Raw genomic sequence first — 14,025 nt, forward strand, 5'->3', positions numbered from 1 at the left:
TAGGGCATGTGAGCCAGGTCATGTACTGCAACATGTAGAAATACAAGTAAAATGTGAAAAATGTCAAATCCTGATGTAAGGATACTCTCTATAGACACCATCACTTTGTGGATATAGAACTTAGTGGATACATGCACACTGGTTGCAATCATGGTTTGTAGGCATTTTACATGCAATGAGACATCAGCCTGACCGGGATCCCTAGTCTCAGTAACATAAGTAGGTCACTGTTTCCCTAAGTGTTTGTGCATAGTCAGGTCATCCTTGTCATTGACTATGGTGACACTTAAAATATCTTCAGTGGCCTGCAGTGAGCCTGATACTGCATACCTGATGTCCTCTAGGAGTATGTGTGTGCCACAGAAATGCCTGGATCACTCCCCTGTACTGGCATCACCAGGCATTGTGTAAACACTGAATGCATACATCCATTTTCATGTTCTGAGTTCAGTATTACCAGGCAGCATCAGGCAGGCTCCACTAATGGCAGTACTTGTCCCTGCCCTGCCTGATACATTGCTGATATTAAAATTATGTTGAATAATGTGACATCAGTGATGGGCCTAAGACCTTTATTGGGGATCACTGGGTGGTGCAGTCATCACTAATAAAGGGATTATCACTGGAGTGGGACACCCCTGTGTTCTTGTGCTGTGTCCTCTTTGCTTTGCTGTGAAGGACACCATGGTCACTGTGTCCCCATCATCAATGATGACCTCAGCAGCTAGCATACCATTGAGGATGTGTGAAGTACCAATGTGGATATCATTGTTATGTAGACATAACATGGAGTATGATGCATGCAAACTGCATAGATGACAATGTGACCATCAATACTGTGGCACATAAGGCATAAATCAGCTCCATGGTATGCGTTCTCTTCTCAGCCACATACTATTCCACTTGATGCCATTAACCAGCATATCTGCAATCTACATTCCACTGCAAAGGGGATACATGAAATTCAGTTGTTCTATCCATGTCATACATGGGCATCACTGTCTAAGCATATTCCACTATGAACATACTGCAGAGCACTTGTATTATGCCCAAGACCAGTATGGCTAATCCATCACATGTGCAGCATGGTAATATGTATGAATGGAAACACATAAAGTGAACCATAAGCAACAGCGACATAGCCCAGATGTATATCCATGCACTATCTTGATGTATATGAGTGGACTGGATAGGTAGGGTATGAACTAAAAAAGGTGCAGTGCAAAAACCATCTAACAAACCAAAAATAAAATGCACTATATTGAGATCTTGAAATATAAATCCTGCCTTTATTAAATATATCAATATTGAGGGCTTTCGTCCCTACATCCTGGGACATCATCGGCACACATATAAACATTCAAATCCACATGTTAAATATCCCTCTTTGAATTATGATAGGCCCACATCAAGCCAATCATTTTCCTTAAAAACATTTTACTAACACCCATATACAAAAATGTGGGTGGAGGAAACAAAACCAGCTAGGGGAGACAAAACTTATACACAAATAAAAGCCTCATATGAATATTAAACACTGTTTACACATCATAATAAAACATAGTCTACTTAACTAAAAAAATATTCACTCCACAAATATAAAAAAATATATAATATAATCATAAATTTATATTCTATTAGCTCTTTCATGTAATACAGGAAGAATAAAAATAGCATCATTTAAACCTAGGGAAACATAGCAGCTAATCTTAATTGCCATTTAGTTTCTCTCTTTCTTAAAATATTTTTCCAATCACCTCCCCACAGGTTAACCATGATGCCATTCAAAATACCAAATACAAATTTGATAAAACCATTACAAACCAAGGAGTGTTTATATGTAAAGGCACTGTTCTGTTTTCTGTTTTTAATATCACTCAAGTGGTCATAAATTCTGTTTCTCAAGGCATACTTGGTTTTGCCCACATAGAAACACCCACATTTTTCACAGTGGGCCAGGTACACTACCTTACTTGTAGCACAATCCCCCCCTCTGAAGAATAATCCTACTCCTCATTCTATTCTCCAGCGTTATATCCACTTTTTTATTAATATATGTGCACTGATTGCAAGTCCTGCAGGGTCTAGTACCATTCCTAGAATCTCGCCCTAAACTGGTTTTAACCTCCAAAAGTCTTTGGAAATTTGTACCAGTTTTGTTAATAAAAAGTGGTCTCTCATCTAACATTTCATAAATTTCTGAATTAACCTTAAAAATACTCCCATTCTTAACAAATACATTTTGGTTTCTCTTTAAAACTGGTTATATTGTAACACACAAGCCTTCTCAAACTTAGTGGGGGGGGGTCTGTGATTTCCTGTTATCGTTTTCCAATCCTATGCCCAACAAGGGTTTGTATTGCTCCCCCCATTTATAATAAACTTTGTCAAGAATTTGCTCAACCAATTTTTTTTCAGGTACCCCCTCTAAAGAAATATATTTCCTATGTTATCCAATTTACCTCTAGCATCCTCATGACAGGATCTCATACAGGTGGCCCGAATAGCTTCCCCCTTAATTATACTCTTTTTTGGGCTATTTGGTGATTACTATTAAAATGTAAGTAAAAATTACAAAAAGTTTCCTTACGATATATCTTAGATATGAAACCATCACTGTAACGAGAAATGAACATGTCCAAATAGTTAATACCAAGTTTATCATCATTAAAGGTAAATGCTAAGAACTGAGTAGTATCACTCAAATACTGCACAACATCTTGGATATCCTCACCAACACCTTTCCACAGGATGAATATGTCATCCAAAAATCTTGTGTAGAGGTGCACATTCTTCCAATAGGGGCAGTTAAACAAATATCTATTCTCCCAACCAAGCAGTACAATATTAGCATATACAGGGGCACATGCTGCTCCCATAGCTACACCTTTCACCTGTTGGAAGAATTCCCCCCCAAAAAAACACAAAAATATTTTCTAAAATCAAAGCCATAAACTCACGCACAAGAGTAATCTGGTCATGTGATAGATTAGAACACAAAAATAGGTTTCCTCAAACATTTCCAATCCTCCTTCTTCCCTGGGAATTACAGAGAAAAGATCTTCAATATCGATAGTGAGGAATATAAGATCCTCATTCCAAATCTCCTTCTTCAATTGCCCCAAAAAATCCCAGAAATCTTTTAATAAATGAGGTGAATTCTCCACCAGAGGTTGAACCCATAAATCCACCAACACTGCCAGTGAGTATGTCTTAGACCCACTAGATGCCACAATGGGTCTAAAAGGTGGTTCTTCCAAATTTGTATGAATTTTAGGGATTCCAAAAAATGCAGGACTAATGGGATCCTTACTGTATAAGAAATCATACATCTCCCTACTAATCCTCTGATTTACCACATACTCTTCTAAATAGGAATCAATTTGAGAGTAGGCTATATTAATCTGATTTCTGGACAATGGAATATAAGTCCTATCATCAAACAAGACCCTCTGCATTGCATTAGAATATTCATTAGAATTAAAAATCACTATTCCACCTCCTTTGTCAGTGGTCATAATACGTATATTCAAGTCACCCCTTAATTCACGTAAAAGATTACATTCCTCCTAAGTTAGATTCCACCTTATCTTTTTTTTACTGTGATGAATTTTATAAATATCCTCCATCACCGCCATCTCATATTCAAAAGTGGGTGAAGAGGTGGATTAAATGTACTCTTCTGTTCGGTACTTGATACCCATCTTTAAACCCCTCACATTGACCTCTTTCTTGCCCAGAAAACATTATACCAAAATTAAGTTTCCTCATATACAACTTTATTTCCATAATATTTTCTGCCATATCCACTTTCCTCTTTGGGATAAACTTTACACCTTTAGACAATAAACTAAAATATTCCTGAGTAATATCCCTGTCTGTATAGTTATAAACTGTAAAACCATTGAATGAATTAACTATATTATTCCTACATATGCATAATTCCTGTAAATGCCCCTCCCCTTGTAAGAATTCCCCTTGCGTTGCTGGGGTAATACCTGGTGTGATATTCCCCTTTCTCTGTGTATCTCTGGGATAGTCTTTTTGAGTGTCTTATTTTTTTAACAATCCTGCTCAACTTCCCCACCAGAGGCACTACTATAATTAAACACATGGTCCCTACCTCAACCTTGTTGCCCATCCCTAACTATCTCATTATAGCTAGGTTCATTAATATTACTACCCTGATTCACCAAGCGTGCCACTGGATATGCCTCATAATTTTTATATTAAGCCTCTTTCTAGTTTACACTTTTTCTTGAAAAACAAAGAATTACACCTTCTTTCAACTTTATCCAAAACTTTACAATACAAGCCATGGTATTCACTGAAAAGCAAATATTTTCGAATTCTACCATCCAAATTCCCAATCTCTTGACCAAGGGAGTCTCTTTGTTTTTCAAAATATTGTTTTTCAAAATAATACACAATCTTTTTTAAAAACCCTATACCGACCTCATCAAAAAAATTCACAAAATCACTCATAATGTCTTTATCATAAAATAAACAAAATGGAAACTTATGTAGTCTCAAAGACTGTGGTACAACTTTAAGAGGGATACATTCATTAAAATATGTAACATCAATTTGCAAAGATTTATATTTAAAAACTCTTTTCTCAAAATAGTAAATCATGTCCTTTAGTGAATCAAAAGTCCTGCTATTAAGCATCACAAACGTTTCACCTTGTTCATGTTCTCCATTTGCCCGAGTCACAGAAAACCAAAATTCTTTTGTAAAAGCCTGTTGAATTTAGAATTAAGACAGGTATTTGTATTGTCTATAGCATTAGCCCCCTACCACAGGCCTGTATCACCTCTCTGTTTTGCTCAAAATTATGTCTAATATCAGGCTATAATCCCCCATGGTACCTAATGTTCCTTAATCAATAGTTCTTTTCTTTCCATGCTGTATATATGAATGATTACAAGAATGGTTCTCACTGGAACCCACAGGACCTGAAACAACATGCGAGCATTTATTCCTGGCAACTGCACTTCCTCCATCCTGAAGGCCAGAATCAGCCATCACCTGACTGAGTGAACCAATCATACTCAAATCACCACGACAACCAACTGAGGCTTCTCCATGTCTTACAGAAGTGGAACACAAACTATAAAAGGTTCAGTTATCACAATTAATAGTTCTTTCTGTCAGGGTGAGCATTTCAATGAGCCTGGTTAGCTTGCCTTTCAAAACAGACATCTCTTTTTTCAATACGGCTAATTCCGTATCAACCCCATTCACGGCAGACAGACCAAAATGGTCAAAAGTATCCATCAGGCCCTCTGACAACAAAGACAAAATGAACTAAAAAAGGTGCAGTGCAAAAATCACATAACAAACAAACCAAAAATAAAATGCACTATACTGAGGGCTTGAAATATAAAACCCACCTTTATTAAATATATCAGTATTGAGCGCTTTCGTCCCTACATCCTGGGACTTCATCAGAATACATATAAACATTCAAATCAACAGCTTAAATATCCCTGTTTGAATTATGATAGGCCCACATCAAGCCAATCATTTTCCTTAAAGACTTTTTACTACTACCAATATACAAAAATGTGGGTGGAGGAAACAAAACCAACCAGGGGATACAAAAATTATACACAAATAAAATGAACTAAGATTAAAAGCCTCATATAAATATTAAACACTGTTTACACATCACAGTAAAACAAATTAATCTACTTTACTAAAACAATTCCCTCCACAAATATATATATGAAAAAAAAAACATATATATATATATATATATATATATATATATATATATATATATATATATATATATATATAAAATCATATATTTATATTCAATTAGCTCTTTCATGTAATACAGGAAAAATGGAGATGGCATTGTTTAAACTTGGGGGAAACACAGTGGCCAATCTTAATTGCCATTGAGTTTCTTTCTTAAAATATCTTTCCAATCACCTCCCCTTAGATTAACCTTGATGCCATCCAAAATACCAAATTCAAATTTGGTAAAAACATTACAAACCAAGGAGTGTTTATATAAGGCACTGTTCTGTTTCCTGTTTATTCGCTCAAGTGCTCATAAATTCTATTTCTCAAGGCACACTCGGTTTTGCCCACATAGAAACACTCACATTTTTCACAGTGGGCCAGGTACACTACCTTACTTGTAGCACAATCCCCCCTCTGAAAAATAATCCTATTCCTCATTCCATTCTCCAGAGTTATATCCACATTTTATTAATATATGTGGACTGATTACAAGTCCTGCAGGGTTTAGCACCATTTCTAGAATTTCCCGCTAAATTGCTTTCATCCTCCAAAAGTCTTTTGAAATTTGCACCAGTTCTGTTAATAAAAAACAGTCTCTCACCTAACATTTCATAAATTTCTGAATTAAACTTAAAAATACTCCAATTCTTAACAAATACATTTTTTATTTCTCTCGAAAACTAGTTATATTGTAACACGCAAGCCTCCTCAAACTTAGTGGGGGTCTGTGATTTCCTGTTATTGTTTCCCAGTCCTATGCCCAACAAGGTTTTGTATTGCCCCCCCATTTATAATAAACTTTGTCAAGAATCTGATCGACCAATTTTTTTCAGGTACCCCCTCTCACAAAACACCTCTCTTATTTTATACAGTTCACCTCTAACATCCTCATGATGAAATGTCATACATGCAACCCAAATAGCTTGCCCCTTAATTATACTCTTTTTTTGGCTATTGGGTGATTACTAGTAAAATGTAAGTAAGAATTACAAAATGTTTCCTTAGGCTATATCTTAGGTAGAGTAGTTTATGGTACCTTTGCTTTGGTCAACAATACTGGTAGAACACTGTGGTTGATGCATGTATGCATCCCCAACATTGTGTATTTCCCATTATACTAATCACATGTAGGGAATATTACTTGCTGGTGGGGACTGGAATTTAATTTGCAGCAGTGAAGATGTATCCAGGGGCCAAGAAGAGAAAATATAACAAAAGTGGGTAGATTTTTCAAGAAATTTATGAAAATATTTAGCATGGAAGATGTCAAGTTTCAAGTGGGATAAGCTGATTCTTCCATAGAACAAGGAGGTCTGGGATTTCCCAATTTTGAAGGCTTATTTCAAAGCTGGCTTACAGACAGGACCCAGGAAGTTAGAACTGGGGAATTTACTTCTACAAAGAGGACCGTCACAAGTGGAGTCCCTCAGGGATCAGTCCTTGGACTGCTCCTTTTTGGCATTTACTTCTCAGAAGTCAAGGCCAATGTTAGTGGTCTCTGGCTGAATAAATCTGCAGATGATTGCAAATTAGGAGCTGTCATTGAATGTCACACTGAAACAAATGCTTTCAAGGAGGAGCTGACACAGACTAACAACTGGTGTCAGAGCCATGGACTAAAACTAAATGCCAGAAATGCATAATAGCATCCTTTGGGAAGTCATCCATTCTTGGTAACTTTCATATTGACAACACACTCTTAGAGGTGACCCAGTAGTTGGGCTAGCAATCTAGCCTTTGATAATCATGTGTCTACAGTGATGAGGAAATCATTCTAGGTTGTGTAACTTATAAACAAAGTTATGACATCTAAATCCAAGGAAGTCCACTGTATTCGGCATTCATCAGGCCTATTATTAAGTACAGTGTCTGCTTTGGTATGCACCTAACCAGGCTTATCCAACAATTGGATCATCCACAGAGGTTCCTCACTAAAAGAATACAGGGTGTAAGTAATATGTCCTATACAGACTGACTCAAGGCCCTGTCCCTGTATTCTGTCTCTTACAGGCTTTTGAGGGGAGATCTAAGCCTGTCATACAGGGCATTGTCAGACCCCACTCTGATGGACCTCCTGCATATCCACAAAATAAACAACACCAGAATTACCCATTCTAAAGACTTAAACTTTGCCTGTGATATAAATAGGACCTGCTGCAGAAATAGGTATGGATCCCAGAGACTACACCATCTATGCAACAGGTTCACCATCCATGTGAAGCAAAGTTCCTCCCTAACCCAATTCGCGTGCAACATGGACAATTGGATAGGAGACCAGAAATTCATCCCTGGTTAAGCACCTATGTCTCTAATGGACACAGATAACCTGTAGATGGTTCATCTCCCAGGCTCATGCCTGCACTTATCCAGGGTATCAGAACTTGTCAGAGATTTGGGATGCATGGCTAGGCTTAAAAAGGCCCTTGTGGTCAATAGCCTAGTAAACACCTATATGGTCTATGTTTTAAAAGGCATATTGTCAAGGGTTCATGTGAAGCTCTAAGTGTGGATTATAAGGACATAAAATATTTAAAAATGTTATTATTTGTTAAAAGCTATGTTATGTCAAAGTTTTTCATGTATGAAACTGATAAAAAAGTATATAAATAATCTATTCTCCTTTATCCTTTGAAACTGATCTGAAAATGTTAGTAGGTAGTCTCCAAGCACTGTTTATAGAATTAATTAATACTTTGCACATCCTGAAGTGTTATGATAGACTCGAGACAAAAAGGTAAAACTTTTTGTTATTTATTTCTGAACTTTAACATTTGGTGCCTTAAGACTCAGACTCTGAACGTTGGTATTGAAGGAGGGCAGTGTGGAAATTACAAGGGTACCAGCACAGAAATTTCTTCTGTAAATTCCATGCTGCTTTGTCTGGAATAGTCAGAGATTCAGATACCTAACTTTTCAGGGTGTGCAAACATGCTAGATTAAAAATGGGGAAAATGGATTTGTAGAAAATGTTTTTCTTTCTTAGATAATTGTAGTTAAAAAGTAGTTAAGAAAGTGGAATGAGTTAATAACTGTTTTATTGAATGACTGAGTTTGCCTGTTAGATATATGCAAAGTAACAGTGGGAGTACCCCACAAGAAATAAGGGAAAATTTATTAATGTGCATGCACGTACAGCAAAAGAGAAAATGAACACAAGAAGGCACCTTGTGTCAATGGCCATAACCTCAAGACTAAAAGGTAAGAGGCATGAGAGATATTTTGTGCTGTTTAATGTATGAGTGAAAAGAAAGAGAGAGAAAAAGAAAAGAAGAGAGGTTAAAGTTAAAGTTAAATCAAGTTCATGAGCCTATAGCATGCCAGGACATGTGTGTTTGTGTGGATAAATCAAATTCATGAGCCTATAGCATGTTGGAACATAGGTTTGTGTGTGGATCAATCAAGTTTATGAGCCTATAGCCTGCTGAGACATAGAAGTGTGTGTGTGTGTGTGTGTGTGTGTGTGTGTGTGTGTGTGTGTGTGTGTGTGTGTGTGTGTGTGTGTGTGTGTGTATGTGTGTATGTATGGATAAACCAAATCTATGAGCGTATAACATGTTGGAACATAGGTGTGGCTGTGCTGGCAATCAAGTTTATGACCCCATAACATGTTGGGATGTAAGTGTGACTGTGTGAAAGTACCCTCTGAGGGTCCAAAAGAGTCGTCAGTCCTGGGCACTGTACCTATCTGACCCATTATCCCGATCACAATGCTAGAGCTGTAACTTTTAAGCTCATGAAGGGATGAAAACAAGGGGATGCTGTGGGAAAAGGCTGATTATAACCTTTCCTCTCTCTTTGCACAAGGACAGAATCTCTACCCTTTCTTCCCTGAATGGTGTGTGAATTTTTGAAGCAATTTTTCTTCTCTGAAAAAATAAAGAAACTAGTGGTCTTAAAACTTTGTTGATGAGATCAGTCACAATAATTTCCAAAAACCATGAAACCCAGTAGTGTTCCAAAGCAACAAGCTTTTATTTGTCACAGTTAAGAGATCCTCAGTAACAAAAAATCAGAAATATTTTTAACAATGTTAAACTTATCAGCTCTTATAAATTTAAAAGTAGGTGTGGAAAATGTATGTATTGTTTAACTTTAAAGCAGCATATTCAAGGCAAAAGTATAAACAGAGCCGTAAAAGTGCATTTTAGAACAACAAGTACTCACCCCACTCACTGCTACTGATTAGATCAAACTAAATGCTAGTTAAGGAAAACACTACTTATTTGCAACCCACATTCCAAAATCAGGTATTAAGAAAAGTGTAAAATACACATAAGACTTTTAACTAAAATCACTTTCAGCTACCTAATGCAATAATGTCTTCATCAGGTCTGTAACAAGAACTAAAATCAAGAAAAAACACATAGCTATCTAACCATAAACATAATCGAAATAGAACACTATAAATATAAAAAATACATCTGTCTAATAATATCATCTAGTAAATATCCATCCATGTGTATTAGTGGACATAAAAAACTAAGTAACTAACAGCTCAGAAAAAAAAAAAAAAGAAAAAAAAAACTGTTATAACAGTTTTCATGTTTACAGCCCCAAAACATGTTTATACAGTGAAAACTACTGAAAACTACAAAAAATACAGAAAACAGGAGATTAAGTAAACTAGTAATGGATAAAAGTGTACAGGTGTGTGCATGAGCATCCATCAATATAGTAAATGGGGGAATTATACCAATACTAGATGGTAATAGTGGTATGAAAAAAATGTGTGTTTTGAATTTACCGGTTAAATCTCTGATGTGATGCAATAAATTTAATCAGAGCAGAACTGAGGATAAAGTAAGTAAATATATATACATTTAGGCACATTCTACACATAATTTTTATTATTATTTAGTATATTTTAGTATTAAAAATATTTCCTCAAAAAATTGATTTTAAGACAGTATCAGCTTTCCAAGCTGAAGCATCCCAGAGAGAAGTTCAGAGGTGGCTTAAAGATGGATGTAGTAAATCCACCGATGGGTAATGGCAACATCCAGATTGCCAACTGGTGGCACCTGTCTCCTTGCTACCTTACCTGGTAACAGCATTTCATTTAACAGCCCATGCAAGTAAGACAGCTTTATTTAATTAAATTACCCAAAATTGGTATGCCACGTATGTCTCCTCTTTATTACTTCAGTATGGTAATAATTTTACAGCATGTCTAACATATAATGCTAGCAAAAACTTGAATGTTAAAGCTGCATGCTTACCACCTCCTTGGGGACCTTTTGTTAATGTGCAGCTGGATTTTGTCCAGATGTCAAAGATCCATGATTTACAATTTATATTGGTGGTGGTTTGTATGTTTTCTGCATGGGTGGAATCTTAACCAAGTTATAAGGCAAATTCTGTGACAGTTGTTAAGAAATTACTTTTTAAATTTATACCTAGATTTGGGGTACCTTGTACTATCAATAGTGATCAGGGAACACATTTTAATAATTCCCTGACCAGAGATCTATGCAAGATTTTTAATACTAAGTAGAGTATTCACTGTCTCAGCCATCCACAGTCATCTGGATTAGTAGAGAGGGTTAATAGAACTTTTAAAAATAAGATTTCAAAGATTTGTGCTGAAACAAACCTTAAATGGCCAGAGGCACTTCCCTTAACATTAATGAGCATGAAAACTACATTAAATACTACAGGGAGATTGAACCCGTATGAGATATAAATGGGAAGACCCAAGGCCCTTCTAGCTACTCCCCCTGTGTCAAATGAAGAATTAATACTAACAGATAACGCTATATTGTCTTACTGTACAAAACATGTTCATTTCTTGCCACAGAAGAACAGAATTGTGAGAAAAGCTCTTCCTCAACCTTCTGACTAGCCCTGTCAACAACCAAGCCCAGTGATTGGGTTTATGTTAAAACTTTCCACAGAAAGAACTGTTTGAGTCCAAAGGGGAAAGGCCCTTTCCAGTTCCTGCTCACTACTACTTCTACTGCAATTCTCTGTGAAGTACTGCCAACTTGGATACATTCATCACATTGTAGGAAAACTTGACTTGTGGAAGCCTCAGAAGAATCTTCTTTGCCAGTGAAGGAAGATTGAAGCACAACATGAACCATCAGCCCCACTGAAGATTTAAAAAAAAAAGAAATCAACTCAGACAACAGTTCATGATGAATCCAGTGACAACAGGTACGTTTAATTTGTTTTTGTTGCTGCTTCCTTTTATAAACTGGTCAAGAGAAAATAGTGTCCTGTTGGTTCTTCGACAGTATGCAGTGGACTTAAATGTGACAAACTGTCAAGTGTGTTCGTATATACCACATCATTCTAAGGCAGTGATTCCCAGGATTCCAATCCCTGCATCTCAAGCGACATTTAAAATAAAACTTGGTGACATTAATCTAACTTGGCATAATGTTGACTGACTTTTCAAAGGCTGTGTCTCTTCAGCTGGCAACCACAAATTGTGAAGACACATGTTATGCCAGAAATGTGACTGTACCAGTGGGAACCAGCAGATGCAGTGACACTAGACATGAAAGTGTGTTGAACTCTTTACACTTAAAAAGCTATGAGTGGGGTCATGGCATGGGCATCATAGAGGATTGTTACTAGATTTGCAGTGATCATGCCTACCCATGGCTGCCTTCAAACTGGTCTGGATTTTCATAGGTTGGTTCCAGGCTATCAGCCCTAGGGCCTATACAAGCCTAGCCATAACAATTCCCTAGCTATTTCTTCCCACAATATTTACTTCCCTGGACCCCTGTCTAGCAGGGCAACTGTCATGATCCTCGGGGTAAATTTCCTCTCTCCCATCCGATCGTCAAAGTTCCTTTTGAAGAGGGTCAAAGAGGCACTCTGCTTGACATGTATGGGCAGTCTATTCCAGAGTCTGGGGAGTCTTTGGGTCAGGAACCTATGCCTCCAGCATGTTTTGTTCATTGTGATGACAAGGTTTAGAACCCTGGAGCATGTGGCTCTGAGGGATTGGGATTTCTTTAAGTCTAACATGTCCAACAGCTCTGGGTTTGACATGGCCTTGGATGTTAAGCAGAGATCGCCTCTGAGTAGACGATATGCCACAGAGTATAGCTGGAGTTTTTTTAAATGGTCAGCATAGCCCATCTGCTTTAGGCCTGTGATTCGTTTAGTGAGGTATTTCTGTGGCCTTCCCAGTTGTTGCAGATGTCTTGAGAGGTACATACCAAATGGGGCATTGTATTCTATAATGGGTCTAATGAGAGATGAGTACAGTGGGACAATGACCTCCTTTTTTATGGATGAAAAGCCCTTAGTGATGAGGTGTGCCACATAGAAGGATTTCCTGACTGTTGTGGAGATGTGGTTGTTGAAGGTGAGACCACTATCCACCTGTGTCTCTAAGTCTCTTATCACACTTTCATGTGTTTAGTATACTGCCACCTATGTGGTAATTCATGGGTACATGTTTTTTCCCAAAGGGGATAACTATACATTTCTTGGTATTGAGCTCGAGTCCATGGCTCTGGCATCAAGCATCTGTTTGTTTCTTTAAGGCCTTTTGTAGAATATCCACATCATTTGAGGATTCAATAATGGCTCCCAGTTTGCAGTCATTTGCGAATTTTGTTAGCCAGAGTCCCTTAGTGTTGGCCTGTACTTCAGAGAAGTAGATGCCAAACAAGAGCGGTCCCAGGACTGAACCTTATGGTACTCCACTTGTCACTTGTCTGGAGCTGGATTTAGAGTCTGCTACTTTTACAGTGTGGGTTCTGTCAGTAAGCCAGTTGGCAACCCATTGAGTGATGTAGGGATTAATGCCCAGCTTAGTAAGTTTATTTATGATTCCAGAGTGGGGGATGGTGTCGAAGGCCTTGGCGAGGTCCAGATAGGCTGTGTGGACCACCTTACCCTCGTCCACAGCTCTGGAGACTGATTCAAAGAAGTCAGTCAGGTTCAGGAGAAAAGATTGGCCCTTCACAAAACCAAACTGGGTTGTTTTGTAGGCTGTATCACTCCTGTTCAACATTTTGAGAATCCTCCAGCAGACAGACTATGAAATGAATGAGCAATTCACTGGGAAGAGCATGTATTTATGGTCTTTATATGGGTATGGAATGCAAAGGACAATGCTCACAATCACCATGCTTGCTCAAATTCTTTAGGAGGTAGCAACCCATACTTCACATCACATCAAAATGGCAAATCCAGAAATGATTGAAATTCAAACTGTGGTACTACAAAATCAACTGGCACTCGACATAATGTTAGCTGCCAAGGAGGAGATCATGTGCCCTAACAGGAAGTCATTGTTACTAT

Source organism: Protopterus annectens, chromosome 5.part0 (assembly GCF_019279795.1).
Source record: "Protopterus annectens isolate FY-2018-M chromosome 5.part0, PAN1.0, whole genome shotgun sequence".
In the NCBI taxonomy this organism is placed as follows: domain Eukaryota; kingdom Metazoa; phylum Chordata; order Ceratodontiformes; family Protopteridae; genus Protopterus; species Protopterus annectens.